Source organism: Astyanax mexicanus, chromosome 13, assembly GCF_023375975.1.
Source record: "Astyanax mexicanus isolate ESR-SI-001 chromosome 13, AstMex3_surface, whole genome shotgun sequence".
Taxonomy (NCBI): Eukaryota; Metazoa; Chordata; class Actinopteri; order Characiformes; family Acestrorhamphidae; genus Astyanax; species Astyanax mexicanus.
In genome coordinates this window covers 4,472,764-4,491,983 of record NC_064420.1, presented here as the reverse complement: position 1 = coordinate 4,491,983, position 19,220 = coordinate 4,472,764, and the positions used below count along the sequence as shown (strand labels likewise).

At 37.3% G+C, this 19,220-nt stretch overlaps 2 protein-coding genes across 2 annotated transcripts in view; both read right to left on the bottom strand.

Moving 5' to 3' along the window:
• Positions 1 to 17,489, bottom strand: part of kcng1 (potassium voltage-gated channel, subfamily G, member 1) — a 42,727-nt gene extending 25,238 nt beyond the window's left edge. Inside the window, exon 1 of the mRNA XM_007258783.4 lies at positions 16,497 to 17,489. The gene's annotated coding sequence lies outside the window, so the exon portion shown is untranslated. The remainder of the gene's footprint in view (positions 1 to 16,496) is intronic.
• LOC103032624 (probable phospholipid-transporting ATPase IIA) overlaps positions 1 to 19,220 on the bottom strand; it is a 291,393-nt gene that overhangs the window by 78,970 nt on the left and 193,203 nt on the right. The window lies entirely within an intron of this gene.

The following is a 19,220-nucleotide window of genomic DNA, read 5'->3' as shown; positions in this document are numbered from 1 at the left end:
TATGTGATAATAATAATATATCACCTTGTGGGTAACATATATTAATAAAAAAAAAAAATGAATGCTCTTGATATAGAGCCATATATGTCACATATTAAACATGCATGCAACGTTTTGGAAGTGGACTTCAGTGCTCTATCAAACATCTCTTTAACTCTTTTCTCTCTCTCTCTCTCTCTCTCTCTCTCTCTCTCTCTCTCTCTCTCTCTTTCTCTGTCTCTTATGTTATCTTTCTCTCCCTATATATATATATAAATATAAATATACACATGTTGAAATGAGTTTCAAACAAGAAAACGTTGAGGGCTGAAAGCGCCCGCAGGCACATCACATCGTAAGACTTCTCCCGCTTCCCGCTCGAACAGCGAGAGGACAAAGAGAGAAAAATAAAAAAATCACTTTTTAGATGTTTGTGGGTGGATTTAATAAATAACTGAATATATTGAAACAAGAAACATCTTCAGGGCTATAATTGTATTTGCAGGCTGCGCGGCGGTGGAGCGCGGTTGAAGAAGTAGTTGAGATTCTTTGTAGCTGTGTTCTTCTCCACACTGTGCTTAACCTTTGCCCCAGGGCTGTGTGTGTTCCAGGCTGATTTCAGACTGAATCATTCACGGAGGAAGATACGCTGTGCGCTGCTGCTGCCATGCTGGAACAAAAACCACTGGATACAAACACAAATATACAGTATATAACCCTAAATCAGGAAAGCTGGAACTTTACACTGTACTAGTTTTATTTTTAAAGTCAATTTTACTAATTACAGTTTAGAAAAGTGATAGTCTAGCAAAATTTAAGTAAATTAAGTGATCTTTCCAAGTTTTGTTTACTTAATATCTGCTTTTTAAGTGTACTTAAAACACTGTTATATTTACTCAGTTTATGACCTTAAATAACATAATAACTTTCTATTTATTAATAATTTCTAAGTGTTGGCATTCCTATAATACCAAAGCTTATATAACCAAAGTTATATTTGTATAATTGGTTCCTGGCATCATTTATTTGCATAAACTAAGAACATTTAAAAAAAGAACATGCAATATATTGTAAACGTGTATGTTCCTTAGAGGGGCACTAAACGCATTGTTTTTACTGACTTCACCCTCAGCTCAAATTTGAAAGATGCTAAAAATAGGAGGGGTAGTTTGAGAGGGGCATTGGGTGATGTATGGGTTTAGAGGCGAGGCAGGAGGGAGAGCTGATTGGCTGAGCTGCAGCAGCATTATTGATTGACTGACTGATTTGCATATTGTGTTTTGTCTGCGTACCAAAGTACACGGAAACATCATCCACGCCTATAGCACAGCTCAACCTGAGAGGACGCTGCAGAGGCAGAAATTACCACCACAATAAAAGCATTGTTTAATGGTTAGTAAATTTTTTTATTACTTTAAAGGAACACATTCCTGCTATTAATAAAAAATATATATGGTTTAAGGTTTAGTGAGTCTAGTTGGTCTTGTTTTCTTTTTACCAGCCTGTTTCCCAATTGGGTTTAAAATACAGAGTTTGAATCCTAGTTGAATTCTAGTCATAGCATACGTTCTTGATGGATGTTAACCCTTGTGTGGTGTTCATATTTTTGTTACTCGTTTACTTTGTTACTTGTATTTAATTCAGCAAAATTAAGCAATTCTACATTAAAATGCTTTACACATGCTTGCTTCACCTAAATTGCGAGCAATATAAACAGCTTACATGGTTAATATTTGCCCTTTACCTTTCTTATGTTACATTTCTTTTAAAAAGTGCTACTCTTTTTTTATTAGTTTTTTAATAAAATGTAAAAGAAAATGAATTAAACTCAAGATATGAGTAGAAAATTTGTTTAGTTTCAAATTTACAAATGAAGCAATGTTTATTAGCCCTTGGCCAAACAGACTGTATGTAACATAAATGTGTAGGGGGGGGGGGGGTGTACAGTGTGTGTTTATTGAAAATGTGTTTTGATACATGTTTTTCACAAAAAATGAGCCAATGCCAATGAGTTTGAGTTAGAAAAAATATTTTTTTAGTATCATTTGATGAAAAATGAAAACCGTCCGAACACCACACAAGGGTTAAGGGAAATATTGGGAAATTTTACATGAATCAGAATTAATTTATGTTGGTTCAAAGGAATTGTAATTTTATACTGCAGCATAAGATTCAGTCGATTTCTAGTTAAAAGTTACAAGTTCTAACATTACCCATATATTCAACAGTCAAAACACATACTCAGTGGTGTACAGGTTGGGTGATTGACACTCCACCATTTGAACCTGAAAAACTCCATTACTCCACAGCTCCTTCTACACATTTCTACTCTTTCTAGCACAGGTTAATCTTCATCTCGTCTGTCCATTCGCCTCCGGAGAACCTTTTACCTCGGATCTCTGCCGGCTTTTTATGTCTTTTCTATTTAAGCTGAAACCTGGCTTTTCTCTCCTGGCTTACCAGTGGACTGCGTCTTCCAGTAATCCTGTCGAGGTCATGCTGGTGTGAATCCATGCCTACATACTGGATACTGTTCTTGAACTGTTGAACAGGGTTGTTTTTTTTTTTTTTTCGTTTTTTTTTTAAAGCCAGCAAGTATTTTTGGCCTCATCGGTCATGCTGTATGTGCATACTAAGATTACCAGTGCCAGTTTTGCTTCTTTAAAAAAGGCTGAGTTTGAACGTATTTAGCGGCAAATCAAGCAAAAAACACTTATCATGGGACAAAATATATTATGTAGGGTACCATGACTTTTGTCTCCTCTCACTGAAGCTAAAAAAAGCACTGCACTGATCTGTAGGTTATGTGTTTGTGGGGTCTCCTTCATTGTATTTAGTATTTAGTGAATCTGCCAGAGTCGCTTTTCTGTTTATATGGTCAATTCTGGCCAGATGCAGCCGGTCATGATCATTACCACTAGGGCTGTCACGATTCTCTAAATCCTCGATTCGATTTTATTTCCGATTTTAGGGTCACGATTCGATTCGATTCTCGATTTTCTTTTTTCTTATTTTTTTTACAGCAGAGAGGCCTATGCCAGTTTTAGATTAATCTATGGTCAGTCATTGGTTTGATTCATCAAATTTACAATATCTTATTTCAAAAAGTGGGCTTGATATAAGTGATGCAAAGAGATACAAGTGATCTGTAATACACCACATTAGGCACTAAAGGTCAAATTTAAATAATTGAATTAAGATATATATGTGATGCCATCTAGTGGCTTTTTTTTGGTAGCAGCAGTGCGCACTATTAAAACAGCAATGTGCAACATAACAAAATGAGTATTAAAAAAATACAGAAACAGTCCTGTACAAAATAATAGAACAATTAGAGCCTTAACAAACTGAACTCTATCCTACTATAACAGTTCAACATGAAAAATTAGTCACAATGCCCGTGGCTTGTACGTCAGCTACAGTGTGCTGCACCAATTGCCGTCCCTTGCTCTAAAGGGTTTCATGCAGGTTTTTTTTATTTTTATTGTGACGTCACAACAAGGGAGCATCCAAACTCTTTCGTTTAATTTTTTCGTGCTTGGAGTGTTTACAGAGGCAGTTAAGACCCAAGCTAAATTATAAAGGCACCCAAAAGTGACTTTTGCCTAATACTGTATGTCCCCTTTATTTTTTTGTCCGTATGTCTGCAGGGTTATCCCTAGCAGAATATAATGATACTGACAAGATCAGAGGGCATCTGATAGCACTGCCTGAGGGATGAACATGACTTATCCTCTCTTCTCTCTCTCTCTCTCTCTCTCTCTCACTCTTCCTCTCTCCCATCCTCTCCATCGCTCTCCGAGCTGAATATTCATATTTTTCAAATATAGATCACAGGGCTGCTCTTACCCGGACCTCAACTTCAATTACATAAGGCTTACATAAAGCTTCAGCCACCGAGCGTATGCATTACCACACATTATTACCCAGTTATCCTCCATCTTCATCGTACAACAGCAGGAACATGCTCTATGAGCTCAGGGCTTTCTGTGCAGACGAGCTCCATTATGGCAGAGCACTTCCAGGAATTGAGACTATAGCCGCCTATAGTGAAACACACTGCCTCGTGAGCAGGAGAGTCACTAGAGATTTATGAATGAGGAGCTAAGGTCTTGGAGTAATCCTGACAGGAGAATAATTCAGTTATATAAATCAGTTTCTCTGATTTTGCTATGTATAGGTTTATGTTTGAGTAAAATTAACATTTTGGTTTTATTCTATAAAGACAGACAACATTTCTCCCAAATTCCAAATAAAAATATTGTAATTTAGAGCATTTATTTGCAGAAAATGAAAATTTGAGAAATGGCTGAAATAACAACAAAAAAGATGCAGAGCTTTCAGATCTCAAATGCATTTTTTATTGCATCTTGGCATCATGTTCTCCTCCACCAGTCTTACACACTGCTTTTGGATAACTTTATGCTGCTTTACTCCTGGTGCAAAAATTCAAGCAGTTCATATTGGTTTGATAGCTTGATCATCCATCTTCCTCTTGATTATATTCCAGAGTTTTTCTAATTTGGTAAAATAAAATAAAAAATCATCATTTTTAAGTGATCTCTTAAAAATGATGATTTTCTTCTTGTTATTTCAGCTATTTCTCATTTTCTGTAAATAAATGCTCTAAATGACAATATTTTTATTTGGAATTTGGGAGAAATGTTGTCTGTAGTTTATAGAATAAAACAACAATGTTAATTTTACTCAAACATATACCTATAAATAGCAACATCAGAGAAACTAATTCAGAAACTGAAGTGCTCTCCTATTTTTTTTTTTTGCAGTATTTAGTCATCAACAAGAGAGAAAAAAAAAACAAATCTATATGGCCCTGTGTCAAAAATTATTATTATTTTTTAAACTCAGGTCAGTTGTTTATTTAAACTCATCAATTAAATCAAATTCGAGTTTCTGTTACTTCTGTTTAACTTCTGTTAAACTCATTAACAGACCATCATTTCAGCATTTATCTAGAACCTTTTGGTTTAGAAGAAATGTGTAGTACTTGAACAGGGGTTGGACAATGAAACTGAATGAAACACCTGTTTTTAGACCACAATAATTTATTGTGGTGACGGACAGTTCTGGTGGAAACAGTTGGTGGAGAGTTGAGGTGCACATTGAATTCTGCCGGGATTTGATCAGCCGTGGTTTTATGTTTTTTTTGGATACAATCCATCCAGGTTAGCACCCGAACATCCCTTTCAGACAGCTTCCTCTTACAGCGTCCACAGTTAATCCTGTTGGATGTGGTTGGTCCTTCTTGGTGGTATGCTGACATTACCCTGGATACCGTGGCTCTTGATACATCAGTTTCATTGTCCAACCCCTGTAGTTTGTTACTTGACACTTCTGTATTTGGTATGGCGTAGTCACCCAGCAATAAGTGAAGCAATAAGTAGATAAGACATCAGGAGAGGACAGAGGGCAGGTGTTGAGAAGAAGACTGTGAGTGAGTCTGGATTGGGGGGAGGTGTGTGTGTGTGTGTGGAGGGAGGCAGGAGGGCAGCATCCACGTTATTGGATGGTGTCAGTGACCTTTGAGAAGACAGAAGGGTACTTTAGTTGATAGGATGGATTAAAATGGCCGAGGTTCTTATCAGACTTCAAACGGGTGAAGAACGACGAGGCTCTGTGACTGAAGAACAGCTAATGTTTTGAGTGAAAGGCGAGGTGATGGATTTGTTGCCACTGCAAACCCGCAGAGACCTTTTATGCAGTCTTTCCACTGCCTGTCTGTCTGCCTGTCTGTCTGTCTGTCTGCCTGCCATGGACGTACGTGCAGTCAAACTGACTTTTGATATGCCAATTTGATTCCATTGACCATATACTGCTTGGAGGAGGAAGGTAATGAATCAGAGATATTAACTTCACACTCACCTTAGAAGCTCATCTTATTTTTTTTTGTCTCATTACTAATAATTTTGACATCATACTGAAAATGTCTTTATATCAAGAGTTGTTTTTCCATATACAGTATGTTACATATAAGGTGATTTTAATTACTATCACATCCATCCATCTTCTGATTATATATGGATATACATCTATAATATACTTATTTGAACTGTATGTATGTACTGTATGTATATACTGCTCTGGAAAAAATGAGACCACTTAAAAATGATGAGTTTCTTTGATTTTACCAAATTGAAAACCTCTGAAATATAATCAAGAGGAAGATGAAGATAAACTGCTTGATTTTTTGCACCAGGAGTAAAGCAGCATAAAGTTATCCAAAAAGCAGTGTGTAAGACTGGTGGAGGAGAACAGGCCAAGATGCATGAAAACTGAAAACTGAACATGAAAAACCAGGGTTATTCTCTTCTCTGCTCTCTCTTTAGCATTAATGCTATGACTGGTTTCATCTCCACGTAGTACTTTTAAGCTCTGTAAATAAAGGTAAACCAATACAAGTGAATTATTGTTAAAACATGCTGCTTTTTATGAAATCTGATTGAAAATTATTTTGGAGGGTAATACATGCTTAAATGGAAATGCTGTATAAATTAGTGTGTTTGAAGTATGTATTTAAAATATATATGTTTCTTATATATACAGAGATACATATGAAGTTGTTTCAATTTTAAATATGATTCATATGTAGTTTGCATACTAAAATGCTAAAATCATCCAAACTATGAAGAAAAACATTTTAAAAAATGTTAAACAAACCAGAACATGTTTTATATTTACAGTCACCTGGAATTCAGGCTTTCAGTTAACAGCTGGGCAGAACTCGTCAAGAGTTAATTACTTGAATTTCTTGTCTCTTAATAAAGTGTTTGAGAGCATCAGTCAAAGTAAAGTAGTGAAGAGGTAGAGTTACAGGTATACAGTGAATAGTGAATATTTGAGTAATGTTCTAATCCAGATTATTGAGAAGAAAAAAATTACTTTAAGAAGAAATTAAGTTTAGTCAATCCGAAAAAAAAAAAAAAAAAATCAGTCACCACAAAGACCATCAAAAACAGTATGATGAAACTGGCTCTCATCAGGACCACCCTAGGAAATAAAGAGCAAGAGTTCCTCTGTTGCACAGGATAAGTTCATTAAAGTTACCAGCCTCAGAAAGCTCAGAAAGTGAACAGCTCCCAAGATAAGAGCATCTAAACGCTTCACACCATAGACTGTATATAAAGATGGACGCCGTGTCGCCGTTCCCATTCATTCAATGAAAATGAAGCCAAAATCCTCCGCCATTTTGGCGATTCAGAGACCAGAGTCTGCGCAGTAGAGACCAGAGGAGGGAGAAAGGCTGTGGAGAGACCGCCTACTCATTTAAATAACCCCGCCCCTGAGGGCTGCCTCGCGGTCACAGACTGCAGAGCGGGGCGGAGCGGAGCTGACGGTCTGTTATTGGTCCCGCCCATAAGCAGCCCTTTTACCATAACCACACCTTTTTTGAATAGAGCCGAATAACGTTTTAAAAACCGAATTCTGTGGGGATATAAAAATTTGACAATATAAGCAGAGGTTACACTAGCTGCTGCATTTAAATAATGGAGGTAGAATTACAGTATATTAGAAAAAAACGTGATTGAAAGTTGTCTGTTTTGCCATTGAAACCTATGGGGATGGGTGGAGTTACACAGCTTTCTGCAGCCGAACAGCAGGGGGCGCCCGACCTGTGGTGGCTTCACTTTTAAGAAACAATGCTCTGTCCAGCTATATACAGTCTATGCTTCACACTATTAGTATTTTGGTTTGTTTAAGACTTTTTTAACAAGTTACTACAACAGGTTTCTACATGTACAATGTAGAAAAGTGTGTATTTTCTGGTTCAAAATAGAAATATATTAATATTTATGTAAAATCGACCATAAAAGCAGATTTCGATACATTTACCCTGCAATAAAACTACAAAAAGCTTGCCTAACTCTGGGAAACCGTGGAGCAGAATGTGTAATGGAGCATGTTTTAACTACAGGTTTTAACAAGACACCAAAAGACCCCACATGACAAGCTGTGAAGATCTAAGACAACTGGGAATACTGAGCAATAATTACTCCCACAGTCCACTGCACACAATTATACTGGACATAAATGTATAAAAAGTCATTAGCTGAACTCATTAAAACTTGGCCTCACACGGCGCTCAGAAAAAAAAAAGAAGAAAAAGTGTGTGATCTAATAATCAGCTTACATCACTTCTGTGAAGATGGACCTTTAAAAGCCTGCAGTGAAAGCTCAAATGAGTTCAGTATTGATTAAAAACCAAACGCATGTCTTTTTGGTTTGAAATGGCCGTGAAAAGGCGTACGGTGTATGAGCTTATATGAGTTTATATGAGTTTAATAGTGATTTTAATAGTATAATAGATTTTTGATCATATGTCATATATGGCAAAATGAAAGACATGGCACAGCACTAGATTAAGGTACTAGTCTGCAGTTGTAATGGACATTATTAATACTTTGTCATATATATATATATGTCATGTTTTACCTGGCTGTAGAGATGTATGAGCTGTACAGGGCTAGGATAGTAGTTATCTGGGTTAAATTATACTGTGATGAATTGGTGTATTTTTTCTATTGTAAAATCATATTAAATCATATCTAATAAACAATGTTCCATGGAAAAACTGTAGAAAACAACTGCCATATATACATATATAATAGTAACAGTTGAGAAAAAAACAGGTTGTTTTCCAGGAATGTACCACTGTGTTGTGGGACTAAACACCAGACGAAAATACATCAAATCCACTACATGCAGAATCTTCTTTAAAGGTCACCTTCCGCGAAAATCCGATTTTTCTTGTTTTTTTGTGGAATACAGTAGGTCTCTCCGAGTTGAATGTGTACACCTGCACATTAAACTGTTTTGCAGCCCCCATTGTCTGCAGGAGCTAAGCAAAGAAATCCCCCCTCCCCCCCTCCGAAAAACGGGTGAATTTTGAATTATCTTTCTGCCTACGTAGGCAGAAACTCACAGACCAGCCCACCTTGGCTCGAGAAACTCCCAGAGGCGGAGCTGAAGCGACGCAACATCACCGCTCATCAGTTAGGAGGTGGGAGGCAGTGAGCGGCAGAGCGGTGGAGGGGCGTCGCAGTGCTCCTAGCCAATCAGAGGAGAGATATTTGCATGCTGTTTGCATGTATGAATATTCATGAGCAAAGCTGGAATCCGGTCATTTTGGACACACCCCTAAAACAGTCCATTAAAAAAGAGCTATACAGAGACACCTGAGCACTTTTTTTTTACAAAAACGGCTCACATGTCATTCATTCATACTAGAGACCACAACTAGACATTTTAAAATGAAAGAAAAAACGACGGAAGGTGACCTTTAATTTTACGCAATTATACACTGTTAAAAGTAACTTATAGAAGCTAAATCAGCATATTTGTTTCTACATATTCTTCAGAAGTGTTTAGTTACAATGGTTACAACAGCATTTTTTCATACAACTTCCTGTCCACTTTTCAAATATATAAGAAATTAACCAGTTTCTTAGACATATACAGCTTCGAAAAAAAAATTAAAAGACCACTTCAGTTTCTATATCAGTTTTTTTCTTATTTTGCTATTTATAGGTTTATGTTTGAGTTAAATTAACATTGTTGTTTTATTCTACAAACTTTGGACCACATTTCTCCCAAATTCCAAAAGAAAATATTGTCTGAAATGTCTGAAATAACAAAAAAGATGCAGAGCTTTCAGACCTCAAATAATGCAAATAAAAAAAGCTCATATTCATTTACAAGTTTTAAGAGTTCATAAATCAATATTTGGTGCAATAACCCTGTTGGTTTTTAATCACAGTTTTTTTTTCATGCATCTTGGCATCATGTTCTCCTCCTCCACCAGTCTTACACACTGCTTTTGGTTGATAACTTTATGCTGCTTTACTCCTGGTGCAAAAATTCAACAAGCAGTTCGGCTTGGTGGTTTGATGGCTTGTGATCATTCATTTTTCTCTTGATTATATTCCAGAGGTTTTCAATTTGGTAAAATCTATTATTATAAGTTTATGGTAAAACAGCAGCATTGTGCTCCAGTGAAGACCCTGAGGGCCCTATCTTACATCCTCTGCTGCTGAGACGCGCAAAAGTGCTGCGCCATAAAATAGCAATCCACCGAAGTCAGAGCGCACCTGGCTCTTAAAGGGAATGTCAAGTGATGCACTGATTGGTTTATTTCACATTACATCCAAAACACAGCTATGATAAGACAATTAAGAGAATTAGTGCATGCCTTTTTGCACATTTTGAGCCATGCAATATGTATTTTTTTGCATTTTTACGATACCAAAGACACACAGACATGCCCTAAATCCAGCTGAGATGTGTGGTCCACGGCTCGCCTATAGATCGTCAGAATAGGGTGCTAGCTCTTGTTAAGCAGCTATAATGTGTCTGTGTGGTTGAGCAGCATGCTAATGGTAATTATCCCACAGCTGTTCTGCTTTCTGCAGATTATAGGCTTTTAGTGGCAAGCTCTTATCCATCTGATCTGCTCTGTAGCCTTTAAGTGAAACAATGTGGTTCTGATCAGCCAGATCAGATTCTGTTGATACTGATAAGCTTTTTATTTCATTATGCCGTCTTATATCTGATCCACGATTTCTATAAACTGTGGTAATGATCAGACTTGCAGATCAGAGCAGCAGCTAGCTGGAATTTACTACACGAAATTAACTATAGGCGTGTCCTTATTGATTTCCAAGCATTCATTGGTCAGTGTTAAAGAAAACATAGACAGAATTCACCAATAACAGTTGAAAGGCAGGTGCTGGACACACAATTCCACCAATCAGACACAGCGAGAGGTGGAGCGAGTGTCTGAGACCTCGGTAGGTTTATTATTGCGTTAAGGTTTCCAGATTAAAAATAAGAGATCACCTAAAATTAATGAGTTTCTTTGATTTTACAAAATTGAAAACCTCTGGAATATAATCAAGAGGAAGATGGATGATCACAAGCCATCAAACCAAAATGAACTGCTTGAATTTTTGCACCACGAGTAAAGCAGCATAGAGTTATCCAAAAGCAGTGTGTAAGACTGGTGGAGGAGAACATGATGCCAAGATGCATGATTTTACCTGTGATTAAAAACCAGGGTTATTCCACCAAATATTGATTTCTAAATGCTCTAAATGACAATATTTTTATTTGGAATTTGGGAGAAATGTTGTCTGTAGTTTATAGAATAAAACAACAATGTTCATTTTACTCAAACATAAACCTATAAATAGCAACATCAGAGAAACTGATTCAGAAACTGCAGTGGTCTCTTAATTTTTTTCTTTTAGCTGTATAGCTTGATTTAGCGAGCGTCAATCTGTCTTTGCTATCATAACGACAGGAAAAGTACAACTTGCTTGGCTTGAAACATGCAAAAGCATATACTAATTTACTCTTAATGAATCATGGGGGTGTTTTGAGCGTAACCTGAAATAAACCAATCGTTGGGTCACTTGCCATTCCCTTTAAGAGCCAGGTGACCTAAGGGTCATTTACAGGAACAGGAATGTTATTTTATTCTAAAAAATTGTGTTTGGCCACTGTATTGGCGAACCTGCATTGCCAAGATAGCAATGAACGTCTGACTGTTGATGGATGTCTATGTTTTATTAAGTTAGTGGTGCACCTGTGTTTTTTTTTTCATTGCCAAGATAGCAATATACCAGAAATGTACCTGAATACACCTCATTTCCAGACAACCACGCCCATCAGCGTAGATATATTCACAAGCAATTTTGCTATTTAAACAATGCAGAAGTAACGAGGCAAAATAGACTGTTGGTGGGGTGTAAGATAGCAATGAGCATCCCAAAGCCATCTGCAGGTACAAAATCGGGCCCATTCTGTTTTTAGGAAGCTGATCTATGATCCATAAAGTGACAGACTGATTGTTTTTCCCGTCAGGCCAGTGATTCAGTTGAAAGAGAAAGTTTTCTCAAGCTGCTACAGATACAATGAATCACTCCCCTCCAGTTCGGCTCGCCCGATTTTCATCTCACTTATTTCCATACTTGAAATTCATGACATGCAAATGCGCTTCCCTAACCTCAAGCCAGCCATTAGAGCTGTAGCCACATTACGGCAGCGCTGCTCTCAGAGGGCTTTCAGATTGATGTCATGAAAAAAAAAAAGTTCTCTCCTCCTTTAAACAGTCGTACTGCTGTACACTGATAAATGCTTTCTCTCTCTTTCTCTCTTTCGCTCTCTCGCTCAGCGACGGTCAGCGAACGTACAGAACACAGACCCCGCCCACTCAGGCGGAAAGCCTGCTGAGGATTAATACTCCCTCGCAGCTGGAGCTGATCCTGACTCAAACTTTAAACCTGTGACTCATAACATTTCTTCTTATGGACTGAAGGTTCCTGCGACCTTTAATATTTACATATTTACATATCGCTGCATCTGCTGAACATACATGCTTTGTGTACATATTTTATTTTTTTGACATATTGTAAATCTGGCAGTTTTTTTTGTTACAGTGTGTTTCAATTTAGGGACAAATGGATTAATGGAAATTAATTAGAATTAAATCTTTTCACACACACACACACAGAGGTTTATGTGTTGTCATGTGTTAAACTGTAGACTGTAAAATGTGATTCGTTTAGTCATTTATTACATTGAAAAAGTTAAGTACAAATAACTTTTTGAATAATTTTCAAATGTTTTTTTTATTACCTAATGCCTACTAATATTAAAGTATTTTTTTTTTCTATAAAGCACACTTAAAATTCTTTAATTTTCCCAAAAATCATCAGTTCTCCTTGAGGTCTGAAAGCTATGCATCTTTTTTTTTTTTTTGTTATTTCAGCCATTCCTTTTCTTCATTTTCTGTAAATAAATGCTCTAAATGACAATATTTTCATTTGTAATTTGGGAGAAATGTTGTCTGTAGTTTATAAAATAAAACACTAATGTTCGTTTTATTCAAACATAAACCCATAAATAGCAAAATTAGAAAAACTGATTCAGAAACTGATGTGGTCTCTTCATGTTTCACATCAGAGCTGTATAGCTTGATTTAGGGAGCTTTTTGAATCATTTTCAATAGCTTTTTTTTATTATTTAATGCCTACTATTATTTAAGTATTTTTTTTCTATAAAGCACACTTAAAATTCTTTAATTTTCCCCAAAATCATCAGTTCTCCATATAGTTGGGAGCACCTTATAATTCTAATTATAATTTTTCCAGTCAGAATGTAAGGAGCAGTAAATCCACTACACTGTAGTACAGCGTTTTACAGTCTTTTTTAGTGTAGGTCTCCAGCAGTATTAGCATTAGCGCTAAGCACTAGCGTACATCGGCCTCTAGCCTGCTGCTAACCCTGGCTAGCACTGCTGGAGCATCCTTAGCATTGGTCTCTAGCTGCGTTCTTTGGCCATTCAGAGGTGAGTATTATTGGACTATAGATTAATCTACACAGAAATCCATTTGAGTTAAAAAAAAGTTTTTTTGAGAATTACTGTTTTGTGTACTTAGCTTAGCTTTGCTGAATTAGAAGGAAAACACGGGGACACCCCAGTTCGCATAATGCACCTTATAATCCAGTGCACCTTATGTATAAAAAAACAGACCAGAAAATAGACGTTTAATGATAGTGAGTGAAAAATAAGGTATCCTTAAAAAGCAAGTGATGGTTACAGTTAATATAACTATTGGTTCCTGGCATCACTTATTTGCATTATGGGTGTGTCCCCCCACAAAGTTAGCTTGTGTTTTTTTTTTTTAGTTCCACCTTTCTGCCAGAATATATTCTCATTACATGGAAAAATGAATCCGTCTCATCATGCATCTTCATTGCAGTTCTGATAGCGAGTTAGTGGTGGAGGACACGTCCACTATGCAAATAAATGATGTCAGGAGCCAACTATAAACATTCATGGACATTCATTAAGATGCTGCCACATTATTTAAGTAACTGTACCAATACCACCCTAGTCCAAAGCTCTTGAAGGACAGCAGATGACATGTCTCTCCAAACCATCACTGATTGTGTGATTAGAACTTCTAACCACCACACACTGATGTCACTCCCTCGCACGACGACATGTCACTGCACATGGCACCGGCAGAAAGTTAATCACCGGAATATTGATTACACCTGTTCTCTACTATTTATATATGACGTGTTTGAGTTCGTGTTGTTTTTTCTTACTGAGTCTGGTTCGATTCTGTCTGCTCTCTGATATCTCCTGCCTGTGTTTGACCTTTGAACTTCATCTCGTTTATGGTATGCTTGCACTCTGTTGTTGCTGTTTACTGGTTTTGTCCCTGCTTGTTTTGACTGCTCTTTTGCCATCTACTTTATTCAATAAAGTTTTTTTTATTGAATCTGCTTGCGCCTATTTTCTGTCCAGCCATGACAGAAACGCTTTTTTTACTTTAAGATTTTATTATTTTGTTCGTGTTTTTACGATAATATTATTGGTTCATACTGTCTGCAATCAAATTAAAGTCAAATTAGATGTACGGGAACATTGCTTTCTCCCCACTTTGTTTTTCCTAAGAGCCTATTGACCTACAAGGTTTCAGGTTTTACAGGTTTCAGGCTAAAACTTGCTGCAGTATTTCTTTAATCATTTCCGTTACCCATTCAGACACTCAGAAACAGAACGGAAATGTGCGTTTTGGTGTGTGTGTGTGTGTGTGTTTGTGTGTGTACAGCGCATATGTTATAAACCTGTGTAATAACTACGCACAGCAACAAGGGAACCTATCTATCTATCTATTTGCTAATTGGCCAGTTTTAAAGCATGCTAATTCAGTGCAGTGCTGCTCAGGTGCTTCACAGGCCTGACTCAGTTCCTCTTTTCAGCCGATAAAAGCTCAGGAAAGTGTTTCTGCAGAGGCCGTTCCAACCAGAGAGCACTTCAGCCGCCTGTGGCAGGAAAAAGTAACACCTCTTGTCTGAAGTGCCGTTTTTTTTCCTGACGAGTTAGCGTCCCTGAATGTGCTTTATCCTCTGCTGAACTGCTGCAAAAGTTAGCGGTTTGCTATTTGCTGTCTATTTGTTGCTTAAAAATAACATACAGCGGCTTGCAACAGTATTAAAATAAAAAAAAAAAACACTGGTACCACTTTAAAATAAGACTACCTTTATAAAGGGTTTATAAATGGTTTACAATAAGTTTATTAATGGTTACTAATATGGTTGTTAATGCCTTAAAAATTGCTAATAATCAGTTATAATACATACATAGAAAGAGCAACAATATAGACGGCTGTGGGTTCACTATTTGGCAAACAACAGGTCATTGTTGCCCTTTCTACGTATGTGTTATAACTGATTATTAATGATTTTTAAGGCATTTACAACCTAATTATTAACTATTAATAAACTAATTGTAAACCATTTATAAACCCTTTATAAAGGTAGTCTTATTTTAAAGTGGTACCAAAACATTTTAAAAGTAACTTAAAATGTATTTTATTGAGATTTTAATCTCAATCTTGATAGACCAACACATAATAAGTAGCACGTAATTGTGAAGTGGAACAAAAATGATACATAGTTTTCAAAATTTTAATAAAAAAAAAAAACATCTGAAACCTTTTGTGATGTGCAAAAGTATTCATCCCCCTTAACTCTGAAACCCCTAAACTAAATAGTAGAGAGAGTCCAGTTTAGCTGTGTGTAATTTAATATACCTGTTCTCTGAAGGCCTTAGTGGTTTGTTACAAAACACTAGTGAACAAACAGCATCATATAGACCAAGGAACTCACTAGGTCAGAGATTAAGTTGTGGAGAAGTAGGTCAAAGCAGGGTTAGGTTATGAAAACAACTGCAAACCTATCAAGACATTGTCGATATTAATCATATCCATATGGCACTTTTATTTAATTGTGCAATGCAAACTGTTTGGAAGTAGCAAGGCGCATCACAATTCATGTAAATTTCTGGTGTATTGCTAACTTGGCAACTGAAAACACAACAGGTGCACCACTGACTGAATACAACCTAGACAGACAACAAAAAAGATAATGCAAAGAAAACAACAAGTTCATATTCATAAAGTTTTAAGAGTTCAGAAATCAATATTTGCTACAATAACCCTGGTTTTTAATCACAGTTTTCATGCATCTTGGCATCATGTTCTCTTCCTCCACCAGTCTTACACACTGCTCTTTGGAACTTTATGCTGCTTTACTCCTGGTGCAAAAAATTCAAGCAGTTCAGTTTAGTTTGATGGCTTGTGATCATCCATCTTCCTCTTGATTATATTCCAGAGGTTTTCAATTTTGTAAAATCAAAGAAACTCATCATTTTTAAGTGCTCTCTTATTTTTTCTAGAGCTGTATATAGAGTTCATGCATGGTGTAATGGAATGTTTACTTACTACCACATTGTATAATAATAACCAACAGCCAAAAACCATTCCTAAACAAAACCAAACAGCGTTCAAGTGTGTTTTACCAGAGCTCAAACATTTATTTCCATTTCAGGCCAGTTTAAACCAGTACTGAGCACTTTTTCCTCAGCTTTAAACCCACAGAAACCAAACGCACAAAAGAGAAAAGCAACAGCTGGATCCACTTACCACAGTTTTGATTCTCTTCATCCAGAGCTGAGCGCGTTCATGATGTTTAAAAACAGGTGGAGGGGCGAGGAAGGGCTGAGATCAAGAGAAGAAGAGCTGGAGATCAGCAAGAGATCAGCAGGAAGAGAAGAGCAGCTGATCAGCCCACAGATCAGCAAGAGGAGAAGATCATGAGATCAGCAGGAGAAGAGCAAAAGAAAATCTGGAGATCAGCAGGAGAAGAGCAATAGAAAAAGCTGGAGATCAGCAGAAGAAAATAAAAAAAGCTGGAGATCAGCGGGAGAAATGCTGAAGATCAGAAGGAGAAAAGCAAAAGAAAAAGCTGGAGATCAGTTAAAGAAAAGCAAAACAAAAAGATGTAGATCAGCAGGAGAAAAGCAAAATAAAAGCTGGAAATCAGCAGGAGAAGAGCAAAATAAAAAAATGGAGATTGGCAGGTGAAAAGCAAAAAAAAGCTAGAGATCAAAAGGAGAAAAGAAAAAGAAAAAGCTGGAGATCAGCAGGAGAAGAGCAATAGAAAAGCTGGAGATCAGAAGGAGAAAATCAAAAGAAAAGCTGGAGATCAGAAGGAGAAAATCAAAAGAAAAGCTGGAGATCAGAAGGAGAAAATCAAAAGAAAAGCTGGAGATCAGAAGGAGAAAAGAAACAGAAAGGGCTGGGGATGAGCAGGAGAAAAGCAAAAGAAAAGCTGGAGATCAGCAGGAGAGAAGCAAAAGAAAAAGCTGGAGATCAGCAGGAGAAAAGCAAAAGAAAAGCTGGAGATCAGCAGGAGAGAAGCAAAAGAAAAAGCTGGAGATCAGCAGGAGAAGAGCAAAAGAAAAAGCTGGAAATCAGAAGGAGACGAGCAATAGAAAAAGCTGGAGATCAGCAGGAGACGAGCAAAAATTAAAAAGCTGGAGATCAGCAGGAGAGAAGCAAAAGAAAAAGCTGGAGATCAGCAGGAGAAGAGCAAAAGAAAAAGCTGGAAATCAGAAGGAGACGAGCAATAGAAAAAGCTGGAGATCAGCAGGAGAAGAGCAAAAGAAAAAGCTGGAGATCAGAAAGAAAAGCTGTAAGATCAGCTAAAGAAAAGCGCTAAAAGCGCAGGAGGTCAGCAGGAGAACAAAAGCAGAGGAAGAAGAGCTAGAGAACAGAAGGAGAAGAGCCGGAGAAGTACGATCTGTTCTTCGCTCCAACTCTGCCTCATCTGTGAGCGAAGCGAGCGCTTGCAGAGTGCTAGCGGCACATTTGATGAACATGAGCAACAGGCTACAGCCCTCCCTCCCTCCCTCCCTGACTCACACACACACACACACACACGCACACACACACACGCGCGAGCATATCAACAGCTCTGAGCTCTGACATCAGAGGTGGGATGTGCCATTATTCTAAGAGCTTTTGAGAGAAATCCATAGCAACCAGCCTGTAGCGCAAGGTGGATTCCCTCCTTCCTGCAGGAATAATCACTGCTGGGCTTTTCATTATACTTTTCTTTTTATTATTATTATTATTGTCGCGAGCGGCAGGTTGGAACACGCCGCCATATGGAACGTCCTCTTCTGCATCACTCATCATCACTTCCATCCATCAATGTCCGTTTCCTTCACAATCACACTCTCAGAAACCCATTTCCTGGTACTTTCCTGGAAGCTTTTTTTATGTACATAACATAGTATTTAACATATACTGATTAAAGGAGAAGCTTAACGGAGAACTCTTTATGGTGTGAAATTGACTTTGGGTGTAGTAAAACATGATAAAGAGTACTAACCGTCATTGAAAAGCTTACTTCCGTTCTTCTGCAGCTTTCAGAGATTTTGCAATTGTGTGCAATTTGCAGTTAAAACAGGCTAGAATGGGTTTTAATGGGGCATATTTTGACCCTGCATGTTTAGAGTGATAGAGTGATAAGCATGTAATGTTGCAGCCTGGAAAAGCTTTGCCTTATGCTGAAGCTGTAATCCGAGCACAGCACACATCCCGGCCACGCCTTCTTCATGTAAACAGCATGTACAGCACAGGCCAAAAGTTTGGACACACCTTCTCTTTTTCAATGCGTTTTCTTTATTTCTTATTTTCATGACTATTCACATTGTAGATTCTCACTGAAGGCAAATCAAAACTATGAATGAACACATGTGGAGTTTTATGTACTTAACAAAACCTGAACCTCCACAGTCACCAGACCTGAACCCAATCCAGATTTGAGGTTTGGGGTGAGCTGGAGCACAGAGTGAAGAAGGCAAAGGAGCCAACAAGTGCTAATAAACACCTCTGGGAACTCCTTCCTTCCTTCCTTCAAGACTGTTGGAAAACAGTCACCATTTCAGGTGGCCACCTCTTGAAGCTCATTGAGAGAATGATGCCATGTTTTACTACAACAAATATCAATTTCACACCAGAGTTCTCCTTTAACAAAAGCTTTAAATGTGTTTGGTGTACATACTACAAAAAAAATAGTAAATTATAAAATTATATCCACATTAGCTCAGAATTATTATAAATACAAACAGCAATTTTACTAAAAGCAGAGCTTAATTTCAATTTCAGAGTTTAATAATCTGAGTTATTTCTAGTTCTTATCATATTAATCAACACCTGGTTTGGTAAATCGGTAAATGTGGTAAATCAGGTAAGCTGCTGACGGAACTGAACATATTTTTATACATATATTAGTGTAATTTGCTTTGGTGCCTCAAACTTTTGCACAGTACTGTATGATGAACCAATAGAATTCATATA